A 17290-nucleotide genomic window follows, 5' to 3' on the forward strand; every position below is an offset into this window, starting at 1 on the left:
TATTTTTACACATGTTATCAGTGTGACCTTGAACTATTTCAATGACAGTTGTTTAAAAACATCTGATAGCCCCTTGCTACATTATGCTACAGAACAAATAACATTTCTGTATCGCACGATATTTATACACACCATCTGATAAGCTCACACCCTACGGAAGCTAATTCATGATCAGTTACTGATACATTCGTCATGGTCATGTATTGTGGCAATGATCTTTAAATTTTGACGCAACAACTTTGTAATATGCTGAAGCATGTAATATACTACCTGTTTAACAGGTTCAGTATCTAAATTTAATCTTCTCCGGATTGTAAACAAGGAGACAATTTCCATATGAGGCTCATTTTTCACCTTAGATCTATGAAAGGTATATGCCTGTGTGTACACGCCTGTTTATACACAAGCAGTGGAAATTCCCCACGATAGAAAAGGTGAAAAATAGTAACGATCGTTCTAGTACGATCGATCGAATAATGGTTGTTTACACAAAAAGGACAGGAGAGGTGCCCGTTACATTTACTCACCTGCTCTGATAATGATTATATTGGAGATATGGTGTTTCCTTTAAGTACATATAGATACAAGATTTAAACATCAAAGTACAACATTATATACCCATAAGGCAGATGAGTTTAATTAGCTATTATTTTTTACATCGAATCCCTATATATCATGGTTTTGTATTATTGTTACAGCTATAACTACATCAAAACGTTATGTACAAATGAAAAATATGTTTTAATCATGTAATTAGAAAGATAAGAAATATACATACAAGAGTCACACTGCTTGTGCAGTCAATTAATCAATGACAATCATATTGTACATGAATTGTTTTGGTGGTTTAGGTGATGAGCTCTGCATTAATTATATTGACATTTGACATATATATCATTTGAACTCAAAGTTTTAAGTCTAAAATAGAAATTGGTGATGGCCCGTCGTTGCATATTGCAAGCTTACATATCATGGTGCACTTACACCAACACCCATTCATTACCCAGTTGTTTGTTATTAAAATCAAGCTTTCCGGTCTAGAAGTTACCCAGCTGCATCTACGTGTGTGAACATCGTTTGCCACATATAAGAAGGCACTACATACGATGGCCGATAGCGGCCGACAGAACACTCGTATTAGTAAAAAGTGTTCTGTCTGTCCTCCCCCAATGTTTATTTTGTGAAAGTAAAATGAGTAAACTGCCATGCATGAATTGACAAAGTGTCATGACAGTTTACACTTTTAACAAAATGTGTAAAATGCCCACTTTTAATTTGACAAACTGTCAGACAAAACACTTTTTACTAACATGAGTGTTCTGTCAGCCGCCATCGGCCATCGTAACTACAACACCCAGACGTCAAGACATTATTTTACACGTTACTACTACCAAGTCGGAGAGACGAACAATTTGCAACATGCCCTCCTACAAAGTAACGTATTTCAATGCTAGGGGAAGAGCCGAGTTGACAAGATTGGCATTGGCTGCTGGAGGATTTGGATTTTAGGATGTCAGACTGGATTCAGATCAATGGGCGGCTATGAAACCAAGTAAGGAGTCAATAAACAAAATGGCTTTCCAACACTCGAAAAACCGGTTCTGACCGGTTTACACTGAAAAGAGATAGCGTCTAAGTATCATTCAAGATGTGGTTTTCTAGTAATTTTATATTATCAGTATGTGTCTTTAGTCATTTTGTATATAATTATCATAAAGAATTTTATGATAAAAGTGCTAAATTTGAACTTTGATTTAATATTATCATTATATTCGTTTTTTGGCGTATTTTAACCTATAAACTTTCATTCAATCTATACCATCGTGAGACATAAATATAATTAATATTCTGGAACGATATGTGTAAATTGTTTCTCCTGAACTTGTGTAAATTTAGATAAGTTCCATTTATGAAGCTTTTCCTTTAAAGTCGGCATGTGTCAATTGTTGTCAGATTAATTCATGCATTTACTTTGTCCATCTTATACCATATATATTTCAACTTAATTATATTACGTAACAGGATTAACTTGTCATACCAGATCGGACCCTGCATTCAGTCTCCGACAAAGGAAAGCTAAATTGGCTTACCTGGTCGGGGGACGGCCGAAGTCTGAAAAGGCCGATTGCTATGAATGACAGATGTCATTCAAACTAATTACTTAATTGCTTTTGTATAAATGTACTTAGGACACGATTACGATTTGTAACAGCAGTTAGGAGCTCGGCATCGGACTGTAAGGGTGTGTTTTTGGATACTCCAGAAATCATCCACCGACATAGAGAAAGTTATTTTAATAAATTTATATTTGGACCATACAACATCTCCAGAACTTTTACTTTTCAAATTGTATAACAACACCCCACAAAAGTGTTATTATATATAATACTGAGTTGGTGAGAATATTGTATCGTTACGTCAAACAGTTATGCTATATTGTTTGATATCCTATGATCTGTCAATAAACTAGTAAGTAAACCTGAGGTGACGTCATTTACACAATATTGTTATAGTTTAAGTAATCGTTTATTGTATCTATTCTGTGGTCTGTCGGTAACGTATGGGGTTATCTTGAGCACAGGCACAGCAATCCAACATATATAATGACCAACACATCTATTCTACGTCTACGGTCTGCCGGTAACACAAGAGTCAAACCTATGGTGATGCATGTCACACACACAATAATCATATATTGTAGGTGATCAATTAATGCATGATATGCTAAGGTCTGGCGGTTTCATCATGAAGTCATTTTCAGGAGTTGTCGCAGACACAACAATCCCATAATGTAGTTCTTAAAATAGTAAATAGCTGTTTATTGTCACCCGTTCAATTGATTCCCTGTAGTGTGGATTATTATATAAAGGTAATTGTTGACATGGTTTGGTTTCCATATTGAGCGATCCATGAACATTCGTGATTTGGAACTGTAGATATTTCTTAAACATGTACATTGTATGTTTCTATTACAGAACTACCACAGGGCAAACTTCCTATCTTGGAGGTTGATGGCAAGATAATTCCTCAGAGCGGTGCAATGATACGCCACGTGGCGAGGGTATTCGGTATGTATGCTTATCTTATAACTTCATCATTGTCAAATATTACTGTCCAACCTAATCACATCTATACTATCCACCGTACTTACTGACGTCATGCTATACACAGACCTATCATTTTATGTAACCTTTCAACCGTATCCCTACAACATTAAACAAGGCAGAGTATAACAAGGCAATTCATTGTCCCCCATCGGTTAAGATTTCTATATTCAACAAACAGTCCACTTATGTCATTAAACATAGGTCACAGAGATGATATAGTGACCTACTTCTTGCACTCCGTCATTGTTTAATAGCACTATCCCATGCCATCACTGTCCTCATACTCTCACCTTTTGATCGTCATTTTTACCATCAAATCCCTTTACGTTCACATGAACAACTTTTTACCAAATTCCACAACGATCGTATTACCCTCCAGCCCAGTGACTATCATGTCGCCCTCCAATTCCACCACAAAGACATGCTAGTTTGAATATTTCTATCAATAGATATGTATACCAGATATTCCGATTTCACATTATCGGTAGATACTTGCAGTATTCTTCCAAAACGGCGTATGCGAGATATGCATACCATGTTGGTCACCTGGGCAGGATGAATGGATTCTTGCATAGTCTTGATATAAGATACACAAATCAATTTCGTTCCGTCTTAAAGGATTTTTAAATAGAATAAGCTGGTATTGCAGTGTTACGGATTAATTTCACGTCAACCATCAAGGTCGGGAACTTCTAAGTAACTGTTACGTTAACATTTATTCCTGGTTGTCCCTGTGCCTAGCTTCATCATATTAACTGATAAGGACCTAACACAGCAAGCCTATGTTCCGTCCCCAGTTATATTTATGATAAACTCCGTTATAATTATCTGTTCGTAATGTATATAAAACGTTTGCTAAATTATCATATGAGTTTCATCTGTTACATTTTTCTTTAGGATTGTTATTCAGAAAAATTATATTAGTAGAAACGGTAGTCCAGTGGTAGGACGCCGGGCTTGTGACCGAAGGGTTGCGGGTTCGCGCCACGGCACGGCAATGTGTAGTATCTTTGAGCAAGATACTTTACTCCCCTTGTCAACTCAGCTATAAATGAGTACGTAGTTGAGCAGTGCTAGAATTATTTTATGCTAACTGTTAGCGCCGAAATAGCAGCTCAGGCTGTATGCTCCCCAGGGAGTTGAGAAATGTATTGGCTGGTTGCAAAGGCCCTTTAACCACGGATAATAATTTGTGAACCGCTTTGAGACGACCTCCGAACTAGGATGTGATAAAGCGGTATATAAGAACATCCAATTAGTATTACTATTAATTAGAAAAAGGCCCGCCACTGATCCAAATAAAGGCCCGCCACTAATCCAAATATTTACTATGTATTGCAGATTTGTACGGAGGGAGTAACTTAGAAAAAACCCTTGTGGATGTGGTCATTGAGACTATCGAAGATTTCTCTACACATACCATTAAAATGTTTTTTGAAAAAGACGACGACACAAAGGTAAAATTTAACTTCCTATACTTAGTCGCGCATTCGATGTGTTCTTTTTGGGACAAATAGCCCATTTTTGCATATATCACGAGTTGAATTAAGTAAGTACATATGTTTAGGTATTTAAATACATTGCCTATTCTTATACAAATCATATACATACGATACACTTGTATTTCCAGGCACAACTTTTAACGAAGCTGCTAACTGAAACAGTTCCATTGTACCTGACGATCTTCGAGAAAATACTAGATAAAAACGACTGGATGGTTGGATCAAAGGTAAAGACAATGTATTGGCTACATATTAGTCAGTTACTTTGGTTTCAATCACTTTGAACAGGAGTTATCTTCCCTTACATTTAACATAAATATAATTGTTGTCTGTACACACCGGATAGTTTATTCTGTTATTTTGCACACACAAAAATCTTCAATCGTTTCTATACATTACGTATCTTCTGTTATCAAGGATTTGAAACGTCAACTTTGGATTTAGATTGGCGAGATTTTTTTCAGTATACACGACAAGCTGAGAGTATCAACATATGTGATCTTATTGAAGAAACAAGTTCATGTTGTATAAAACTCCTACGACATTGTAATTTTGTGAATGAAAAACGTCATTTCGTGTGTAGTTTCGAATTTCACAATATCACTGATCGTTTTAAGTTAATAAATCAAGGTACGGTGTAATGCAAGGAATGCTTACAGCTAACTATTCAATAAAAAAAATAATGAATTAATTTGATTTTGTCAATAAAACTACGCTCCCCACCTACGGCATCCTCGATATCCAGGGATTACGCTCAATTTCGCTTTCTGCACGCTTGGAATATGTCATAACAAAATTGAAGGCTCAGTGTGCGCCACCTTGTTGATGAGACAAGAAAACTAGTTCGATCCATTGATATACATCAGGAGATGTTCAATACGATCGAGCAATGTCCTTATCGGAGATTCCCGGTCCGCATCCAGTCAAATCACGCATTGCAAACGACTCTTGTTTAAATGTTCGATAAACTTTCACGTTTTTATTTTATTTCATTTTATTATTTTATCTAATAAAGATATATTTTGTTTGTTTCAGATGACAATTGCTGATCTAGCAGTGTATAACACATTTGAGTTTATAGCCGAAGTTGCTAAGAAAGAAAACGGGACAGATATCTTTGACAAAAAGTCCACACTGAAAGAGCACTTTAATCGAGTGAGATCCATCCCGGGAATCAAAGAATGGCTGGAGAAACGTCCTCAAACTGATCATTGAGCGTGTTTATGTCATGGAATTGAAAAATTGATATTCAAGGCTTCGATTAAACAGAATCTCATTAGCTGTTTTAATAAAATATAATTTTAATCTCAGTTTATTTTCGTGTCTTATTGAATGCTACTGAATATTGATAGCATGTTAACATTGCATAAATATTCAAACTTCGAAACACGTGTTTCATTTGTTGTTTACATAAGGAAAGGGAAAAACATGAATGCGTAATGTACAATTGGCTGCTTTATATCCATCCATTTCATGAATGGTTTGCTCTATATTAAGGCTTTTATCTCTTAAAACCAAAACTTAGAAGATTCAAAAAGTTCAGCGGAGAGCTAAAACCATCATCTGAACAGATCACAGTTGTCGAAACATTTCAGAAAGTCAAATATAACAATTTAATCACATCGACATCAAAAATACAATATGATTTAACCTTATGATTTAACCTTTTTTTTAAATTACTCAAACTGTCTAAAATTAAGCGGCAATACATTTCATTATGATGCTGTGTCGTTTAAAACCTCAGATAATACGGGAAAAAATCCCATGAAAATCTTCTCATAACATCATTCCACTTAGAGCTAAAATATGTTTTACTCTCGTATTAGGTCGAGATACCGAAAGAGCAAGATTCTGTTTGCCCTATTGGGCCCGCCCCTAAGGCCCCTAGGGGGCCAGATCCACGGTTTATACAATATTGGTTCCTCTTCACACAAGGATGTTTCTGACCAAATCTGGATCAAATCCTTTCATTCCTACAAAAGAACAAGGATTTTAAAGAATTTGCTATATTTCCCCTATTGGGCCCTGCCCCTCAGCCCCCATGGGGGCCACACCCACCTATTATATAAAATTGGTTCCGCTTTACCCAAGGATGACCCACACCAAATATGGACCAAATCTGTTCATACTTACAGAAGCAGAAGGATTTTAAATGATAATTTGCTATGTTCCCCCTATTGGACCTCGCCCCTCAGGCCCCTAGGGGGCAAGACCCCCAGTTTATACAAAATTGATTTCTCTTCTCACAAGGATGCTTTTGACCAAATGTGGAACAAATCCTTTCATTCCTACAGAAGGACAAGGATTTTAAAGAATTTGCTATATTTACCCTATTGGACCCCGCCCCTCAGCCCCCAGGGGAGCCACACCACCATTTATACAAATTGGTTCCCCTTCACCAAAGAATGCTTCAGACGAAATATGGGCCAAATCCTTTCATTTCTACAGAATGAGAAGAATTTTAAAGAATTTGCTAAGTTTCTCCTATTGGGCCCCGCCCCTCAGGCCCCTAGGGGGCCAGACCCACGGATTATACAAAATTGGTTCCCTCCACAAAAGGAGGATTCAGACTTAATATGGAACAAATCCTTTCATTTCTACAGAATGAGAAGAATTTTAAAGAATTTGCTAAGTTTCTCCTATTGGGCGCCGCCCCTCAGGCCCCTAGGGGGCCAGACCCACGGATTATACAAAATTGGTTCCCTCCACAAAAGGATGATTCAGACTTAATATGGAACAAATCCTTTCATTTCTACAGAATGAGAAGAATTTTAAAGAATTTGCTAAGTTTCTCCTATTGGGCGCCGCCCCTCAGGCCCCTAGGGGGCCAGACCCACGGTTTATACAAAATTGGTTCCCTCCACAAAAGGAGGATTCAGACTTAATATGGAACAAATCCTTTCATTTCTACAGAATGAGAAGAATTTTAAAGAATTTGCTAAGTTTCTCCTATTGGGCACCGCCCCTCAGGCCCCTAGGGGGCCAGACCCACGGATTATACAAAATTGGTTCCCTCCACAAAAGGAGGATTCAGACTTAATATGGAACAAATCCTTTCATTCCTACAGAAGAACAAGGATTTTAAAGAATTTGCTATATTTACCCTATTGGACCCCGCCCCTCAGCCCCCAGGGAAGCCACACCCACCATTTATACAAATTGGTTCCCCTCCACCAAAGGATGATTCAGACTTAATATGGAACAAATCCTTTCATTCCTACAGAAGAACAAGGATTTTAAAGAATTTGCTATATTTACCCTATTGGACCCCGCCCCTCAGCCCCCAGGGAAGCCACACCCACCATTTATACAAATTGGTTCCCCTCCACCAAAGGATGATTCAGACTTAATATGGAACAAATCCTTTCATTTCTACAGAATGAGAAGAATTTTAAAGAATTTGCTAAGTTTCTCCTATTGGGCGCCGCCCCTCAGGCCCCTAGGGGGCCAGACCCACGGATTATACAAAATTGGTTCCCTCCACAAAAGGATGATTCAGACTTAAAATGGAACAAATCCTTTCATTCCTACAGAAGAACAAGGATTTTAAAGAATTTGCTATATTTACCCTATTGCACCCCGCCCCTCAGCCCCCAGGGGAGCCACACCACCATTTATCCAAATTGGTTCCCCTTCACCAAAGAATGCTTCAGACGAAATATGGGCCAAATCCTTTCATTTCTACAGAATGAGAAGAATTTTAAAGAATTTGCTAAGTTTCTCCTATTGGGCCCCGCCCCTCAGGCCCCTAGGGGGCCAGACCCACGGATTATACAAAATTGGTTCCCTCCACAAAAGGATGATTCAGACTTAATATGGAACAAATCCTTTCATTCCTACAGAAGAAGAAGGATTTTAAAGAATTTGCTTTATTTCCCCTATTGGGCCCCGCCTCTCAGCCCCCAGGGGGGCCAGACCCACCATTTATAAAAATTTGTTCCACTTCCCCCAAGGATGCTTCTGACCAAATATGGAACAAATCCTTTCATTCCTACAGAAGAAGAGGATTTTAAAGAATTTGCTAAATTCCCCCTTTTGGGCCCCGCCCCTCAGCCCCCAGGGTGGCCACACCGAACATTTATACAAAATGAGTTCCCCTTCCCCCAAAGATGCTTCTGACCAAATTTTGTCAAAATCTACTGGGCCGTTCATGACAAGTAGCGTTTTATAGGAAAAGTGGACGGACGGACGACGGACGTTGCGCCATGGCATAAGCTCACATGCCTTTCGGGCAGGTGAGCTAAAAACACTTTTATTACAACGAAAACAAGACCAAGGTCTGCAATATCGTACAAAATGCACATCGGTTGAAATCACCGATGCCGGCAATGGAAACAATTTTAACGCTCATGCAATTTGTCAGAAATATCGTCTGTTACACTGCACTGATCAACAGGGGTTCGTTACAAATGTCTGAAATAAACATATTCTATAGACCTACTGACACATATGTTATAGACCTACTGATATGATGTGCTCCGTCACTTCAAACGCACGGTTCCTCAGTTTCAGACGACATGTCAAATAACGATGTTGTTATAGAATCTACCGACTGTTGTCAGGTTCCCATACAATCAACAAGTACATCCACGCCTGGATTCTTCACAAAATGAGCAAAGAAAAAAGTTCGAATTAACTTCCAAAAATAACTCCCTCGTGGAGGGCAAGGTCGGGTTTACGGTGTTCACTGTATTTGTACATGTCCATGCACGAAATTTGTTCGGGGGAAAAATCGAGACAATTTTAAATCTAACTTTCAGCTCAGAGTTCTATTGATAAACTTAAATCCCCCTATAGACATATCATACGCAATTGTATTGATACTGAATTGTGGAATAAAATTGAAATGTTTGTTAAAATTTCAAAGTACTACTTTGTTTGCCAATCAGCATGGACTGTCGATAAGGCGGGAATTTTTAATTTTAAATATAAATTATAAGTTAAAAAAGAACATAAGAGGCAGAGAAAACGTAAATATAAGTATTGAACTGTTTTTGTATGGTATTTTTATGATCTATGTGAATGACACAAATCATAATGCGCTACTTATATTTACGTTTTCTCTGCCTCTTATGTTCTTTTTTAACTTATAATTTATATTTAAATGTAATCGACAGTTATAGAGAAAACGTAAAAGTATTTTGTTTGCGTGCAAAGCTGTGTCATTCAAATAGATCGTAAATAACACTTCAATGCGTTAAATAGTTGCATATACATGTATGTGTTTGTATATAATTGTATAAGTAATTGTATTTTATCCAAACGTCTCAAATGTAATAACAAAAATAATTGAGGTTTTCTACCGTAATACAGAAAGAATATATCTGCGTAAATACGCCCTTCATACAATTCCTTATCGAAAATCTGAAAGTAAAGTGTACAAACTTTAAAATACTTTAATTTTATTTAGTTCTATTTATTTAGTTTTATTTATTTATTTTTGTATACAAATCCGGACATACCGTTGTCCGTTCAGAATAATACCTGCAATCCATGCTTTCCGTAAAAAACAGCGTGTCTTTTTTGGACGTAGTGATAAGTGATGTTTAATTTAAACTTGCAAAATTTGTTTTCATAAAAACTACAGTTCAGTAAATTTACTTAAGTTAACGTTATGTTATATGTATAACCTGAACATGTACGTATATTTGTAGTTGCATAGTATTATTTATGTAGAGATTATGTTTGTGTTTCCTGAACTTATGTAAGATATGCTTTAACACGGTTTGATAATTTGAAAAGATCAACTGCCATGGTGAATTTGTACTGCAACCAGCAGGGATGCAAAGCAATCTTATAACTGTTATAATACAACTGCTTTATAATGCATCTACAATTATAAGAATAAATATCACATCTATGTATATTGTGTATGCGTATGTGCTGCGATACCAATGGTCTGATCATAGGGGTTCGTTACAAATGTCTGACATACACATATGCTATACTGACATGGGTCACAGCACACATAAACATATATGTGTGCTGTGACCCATTTCAGTATAATTCATGTATAGCATATGTCATTATGTGTGTAACGAACCCCTGTGGTCTGATGGTTGCTGTTGCTTAAATATTTTACTGACATGTTTTGTGTGTTTTTGTCATATAAAATATAAGTGATTGTAATAAATTTACCACCTTTTAAATAACCTTATTTGTTTATTTTTTACCTTGTATTTGAAAATTGTCGGAGCGTAATTCTCATCAGCAGGGTCATATCCGTGCCAGCCGTCGATAAAATGCTCGGAACATATCCACGAACTTTCGTTAGGAACCCAACCATCCCTGTTAAGTGCTTTTATCCATGTCTTCCGCTTCCGCTTATCTTTTGGGAACCGAAAAAAACTTATTTTCTTTGACCGGTCAAACTGGTTTGCGCACTTGTATACACTGCAGGTTTTCACCATGATGGTTGTTTACGTATATCCAGGAACCCACTCAGTGGCATTTGTGCGCATGCGCGACGCACAGTCCCACAGTTAACGTGAAAGGGACTATAAGGTGACGGTAAAGGCAGAAGGACAGGTAACAGTTTACACATATGAAATGGGTATCTACTAACAGTATGGGTACGTATGTACATTTGTATCACCCCTTCATTTAGATCATGACCTCGTTCGTGTTCCTGTGGGTTTTTTCATGTTAGTTTTATCACGGACTTGGACAGCAGCTGGGATTAGCAACACCTCTTTCATTTCGCGTATGCACCAAACCGTGACGACCTGGACCTCTCGCTGGAGCCAATGTATACGTACCTGTACTGCGCTTGCGTGCTATCTCACAGACCGATTTCCGGTATCGATAAACACGTTGTTTACATAGGTGACGAGAGACCGATAGTGTGACACCAATTTGACAGGCAAGTAACACAGTGTAATCATCGTGGCTAAAACTTTAGAAAATGAATTCATACATGTGATGATGTCGCAGACTTTTGTCAAGAAGCTACATCATTGTCAAATATGACTGACATTTTGCCTCATGATAGTTACCTATTTAGATTTAGACTTTTTAAATCCCCGCGTGTTATTAATAAACAAGTTGACGGACATGGAATCCCCGTATGCTATAAATAAACAATAGACTATACAGATTATGAAAATGAAACTAAAGATTTCGTAGCTGATAAGAGACATATTCTACAAAAAAAATATCGAGCGACCAAAATCGAGATCTTAAGAGGGCATACACAGCACGGTAGAAGCACAGGGGTTTGTTACACATGTCTATTTCACATGTACATGTGCTATACTGATAATATAATGTGTGCTGTGATCTATAAGACATTTGTAACTGAAAAATATTGGTAAAAGCTGGATCCATATTTTTGAAGCAGAGCACTTTCCAGTAGAAAATATATCAGAAAAAAATTAAGACTAGTAATATGTTTTGGAAGGATGTTTTTTAGTCATGAGTAAATGTTTCAGAAATAACACAAGTAAAATTGATTTAGCAGTTCTTAACTGTCCCTATCTGGTATAACCCACTTTTTGGTATTGGGGGGAAAAAAGTATTTTTTTGTCCGAAAATGGTTTGATTGGGGTGTTGAAAAAGTTTCTTTAACTTTTGTAAATTTTAAACTGAAATACAATATAAACTCTGGAAACTTCTTGATTTATCATAGTATATGCCAGTCTATTATTAGGCAATGTTGTAAACAATTAAAATATAACTTAACTGCAGAAAACACTTTTGAGAGGCCCTTCATACCAAGTCATATTAATATTATCATAAAGAAGAAAAAAAGGTTGTAAAGACATGTATGACATATTAAATAGTAAAATTAAATTAGTAAATACAGCTGAAAGGTTGGAAAAGTTCATATAGTATTGTCTTTAAAGTTACAAAAGACACAACACTGCAATGGTTTCAATACAGATTACAAAATTGTATCCTCCCAATTAAAAACTATTTAAAAAATACTATTGGGATATCAAATGACAATATCTGTAATATGTGTAAAATATAAATAGAAACTACAGAACATCTTTTCTGGGAATGTCCACAGTCCTTAAAGCTATGGCAAGATTTAAAAGAGAGATTATACAGCAGAATAAGGAAAATCTTTGATTTTTAAGTTGGAAAAAATACTTTTTGGAGTTACTGAAAATGCTGAAAATGGAGTTGCTGAAAATGCCCATTAACTATAGAGAGAGGGTACCTGATTTCGTACACTTTTGAAACAGATTTACATATTTTTTTTCAAACACATCTCCAAGAAGATCGGATCTACTTTGACCTAAAAGATGTACGCAATCTGCGCTATATTTGATAATGTGACTTCATATGTGCAGAAATTTACTGCGCAGGGGATCTTTCCTTTTACCATCATTTACTTCCACGTTTCGCGGCAGTTGGGAACGTTATTTCGTACACTCTACAAATGTGCTATTCTTAGAAAATAAAGCGAATATAAATATGTCGTATGAATTCAATATATTTCATTCAGATTTGCCAATCTCCATAAACCAGAAATGTTTTTTGAACAAGTTATGATTTTTTTTAAAAAAAAAACATGTCCTTTATTGGTGACATAGACCCTTTTGTGGAAAAAATTATCAACTATACATATTCTAGAAGCAATTATTTCATTGGATGTTTTATAATGATATCAAAGTGATCTCGAGAAAATTGGCTAGATTCTGTTTTAAATTGCATTGGGCCCATTCTGCAGACGACAGCTCAACTCGCTAGTTTCATTTTAAAAACGAGGTTATTTAGGAAATCTATATTTAGCATCACCGAAGAAGGACTAGCGATGGTCTGCTGTTGGAGCAATTTTATACCTCCATCGAAAGTGATCGGTTAAAAAATAAGAAAAAAATATTTAGTGTACGAAATCACATACCCTTACTCTATTATCTTGTATACAAAATATTATATATATACTGTTTCTAGAAAAAAACAGAAGTCAAGTTTAAATGGTTTGAATGAGTTTCTTGCATTCAGATATAATATTGAGAAAGCTTTATCAGTAAAAAATGTATACATTGAAACATTTGATCAAAGATGGATGGAATGGAAGGATTTATTTTGAGAATATTTTGTATACTAAAATTTGTCTGTTTTGTTGATTGATATTTTTCTCTCCAAAAACAAACACATTACGGGTTAGTAGAGTGCATGAACATTATATGTATGTTCTGGTGCGTACACGGATACATGCAGTAATGGGCATGTATGTATATATTTACATGTATGTTGCATGTATATGTATTTAAGTGCATGCATACTTGCTGATGTTAGTATGTATGTGTATGCATGTATGTATGTACATATGTAGGAGTGTATGTTATGTATGTATGTATATGTGTATGTATAAGTGTTTTTAGCTCACTTGCCATTCGGGCAGGTGAGCTTATGGCACGGCATCCGGCGTCCGGCAACTTTTCCTAAAGGGGCCTGAGGGGCGGGGCCCAATAGGGAACACATAGTAAATTCTTTAATATCTTTCTTCTTCTGTAGGAATGAATGGATTTGTTCCATATTTGATCTGAAGCATCCTTGGGTAAAGGGGAACCATTTTTAGCTCACCTGGTCCTAAGGACCAAGGTGGGGTTATGCCATACCGCAGCGTTCGTCGTCTGTCGTCCGTCAACTTTACACTACTAGTCATGAACCACTGAGTGTATTTTAACAAAACTTGGTGTGGAGCATCCTTGGGTAAAGAAGAACCAGTTTTGTATAAACGGTGGGTCTGCCCCCCCAGGGGCCTGATGGGCTGGGCCAAATAGGGGAAATATAAGCAAATTATTCTTTAAAATCCTTTTTCTTCTGTAGGAATGCATGGATTTGGTCCATATTTGATCAGAAGCATCCTTGGGGGAAGGGGAACAAAGTTTGTATAAATGGTGGGTCTGGCCCCCCTGGGGGCTGAGGGGCGGGGCCCAATAGGGGAATATAGCAAATTCTTTAAAATCCTTCTTCTTCTGTAGGAATGAAAGGATTTGGTTCATATTTGGTCAAAATCATCCTTGGGAGAAGGGGAACAAAGTTTGTATAAATGGTGGGTCTGGCCCCCCTGCAGGCTTAGGGGCAGTGCCCAATAAGGGAAATATAGCAAATTATTCTTTAAAATCCATCTTCTTCTGTAGGAATGCATGGATTTGGTCCATATTTGGTCAGAAGCATCCTTGGGGGAAGGGGAACAAAGCTTGTATAAATGGTGTGTCTGACCCCGCTGATAGGGATTAAGGGATTTTATCCTAATTTAGTCTGGAGCATCTTTGGGCCAAGGGGACTCAATTTTGTATTATCAGTAGGTGTGGTCTCCGAGGGGGGGCAGAAAGGCTGGGCCCAATAGGAAAAATAGAGGTAAAACCTTTAAAATCCTTCTCCGACCATCAGGATTAAGGAACTTTATCCTTATTTAGTGTGGAGCATCCTTGGGTGACGGTGACTCAATTTTGTATAATTGGTGTGTATGACCCCGTAGGGGCATAGGGGTGGGGCTCTTTTTGAAGTTTGTTCTCTATATCTCAAGTACTGGATGGATCTTTCTGAAATTTCATATGTACTAACAGCACCTACCATGGAGTGCTATATCTTTACTTCATACCAATTACTTCAATTATATTCAGGTGAGCTATACAGGCCCTCTGGGCCTCTTGTTGTAAAACCGTGGGTCTTGCCCCTGAGGGGCAGGGCCCCAATAGGTGAAATATAGCAAATTCTTTAAAATCCTTCTTCTTCTGTAGGAATGAAAGGATTTGTTCCATATTTGGTCTGAAGCATCCTTGGGTGAAGGGGAACCAATTTTGTATAAACAGTGGGTCTGGTCCCCCAGGGACCTGAGGGGCAGGGCCAAAATGGCGCAATTGGGCTATATTGATTTAAGGACCTTCTTCTCTGAAACTAAGTGATGGATATCAACCATATTTGACTGGAAGCATCCCTCGGTAGTGGAGATTCAAAATTGTACAAATGGTTGAGCTGACCCCCCAGGGGGCTGAGGAGCGGGCCAAAAGGGAGCAATTTGGCAATATTGCTATAAACGACTTCTTATGTAGAATTATGCCATGGATATCGATCATATTTGGTCAGAAGCATTCATGGGAGGCAGGGATTCAAAATTGTACAAATGGTGGGGATCCCCACGGTATAACCATATATACAATTGTTGAGTATAAAGAGAAGCATGCACATTTGCTTCCAGGATGGCCTTAGGGTCTGGCCCCAATCTTTGAGACAAAGTCCCTGGGTCATAACTTTGAAACGGTTAAGATCCCCACCCCAGAACTATATATACAATTGTTGGGCATAAAATGACGAATGCAGTCATGGTATTAGAATTGATCCTGGGGTCTGGCCACAACCCTAGGAATCTAGTTTCTGAGTCACAACTTGGAAACAGTTAAGATCCCCACTCCATAACCATACATTAAATTGCTGGGCATGACAAATCTAATACATGCATACAAATGTACTACAAGAATTGGCATTGGGGTCTGGCATATTCCCTTGGGTCTCATTTAGAGAATATTTTGCCATGATTGCTTAGATATCCAGGTGAGCGATACAGGCTTTGGGCCTCTTGTTTTTATGTTCACTGATTATGATACTGTTGTATATGTACAAACGTCTGGATGTGTGTGCTTTGTGTGAAATGTGGTAGTATGTTCTTGTTCTGTAGATGTCCAATACTCTATGTACAAATGTTGTATTTCCAGATCAAATTTCTGAATGATATATATTGATGAAAAATTGTTATGAAATTGAAATATTTGAAATTAGATCAAATTAGCAGAGAGAATAATGAATGAGAGCCCTCCTGTGTGATCAGGACACCATATTGTTTAGGGGACTGACTCCAGGGCTCCCCAATCCTGGCAGTTCCTATTAATTTATTTATATATATTTACATTTGCATGGCATTGTCACTATATAGCCTCTTTGAGAGCTGTGTCGTTGATGAGACTTTAATTACCATGCCGCACGAGACACAATTCTTAGCGTATTAATTACAACACTGACCGGAACTACAATATCCAATGTAAATAAACATGACGGCTGCTGAAATATCGCTGGGCATGTGAGGTTTGATAATGTCATTGTAACTTTATGTGCAAAATAAAAAATAAAATAAAAAGCACTTTTATTACAACGAAAACAAGACCAGGGTCTGCAATATCGTACAAAATGCACATCGGTTGAAATCACCGATGCCGGCAATGGAAACAATTTTAACGCTCATGCAATTTATCAGAAATATCGTCTGTTACACTGCACTGATCAACAGGGGTTCGTTATAAATGTCTGAAATACACATATTCTATAGACCTACTGACACATATGTTACAGACCTACTGATGAGTCACAGCACACATAAACATTCGTCATTTCAGACATTTGTAACGAACCTGTTCTCCGTCGCTAGATCACTCACTTCAAACGCTATCAGTTTCAAGCGTCTCCGGTTCCTCAGTTTCAGACGACATGTCAAATAACGATGCTGTTATAGAATCTACCGATTGTTGTCGGGTTCCCATACAATCAACAAATACATTCACGCCTGGATTCTTCACAAAACGAGCAAAGAGAAAAGTTCGAATTAACTTCCAAAAATAACTCCCTCGTGGAGGTCAAGGTCCCATTCACGGTGTTCACTGTATTTATCCATGCGCGAAATTTGTTCCGGGGGAAAATCGAAACAATTTCAAATCTAACTTTCAGCTCAGA

The 17290-nt window shown here is 37.4% G+C and overlaps 1 pseudogene; it reads left to right on the forward strand.

The window, feature by feature from the left end:
- Nucleotides 1–1071: 1071 nt before the first annotated feature.
- The window catches only part of LOC110466269, a 27145-nt pseudogene continuing 10926 nt past the window's right edge, over nucleotides 1072–17290 (forward strand).

This window comes from Mizuhopecten yessoensis, unplaced genomic scaffold (assembly GCF_002113885.1).
Source record: "Mizuhopecten yessoensis strain PY_sf001 unplaced genomic scaffold, ASM211388v2 scaffold11127, whole genome shotgun sequence".
Lineage (NCBI taxonomy): Eukaryota > Metazoa > Mollusca > Bivalvia > Pectinida > Pectinidae > Mizuhopecten > Mizuhopecten yessoensis.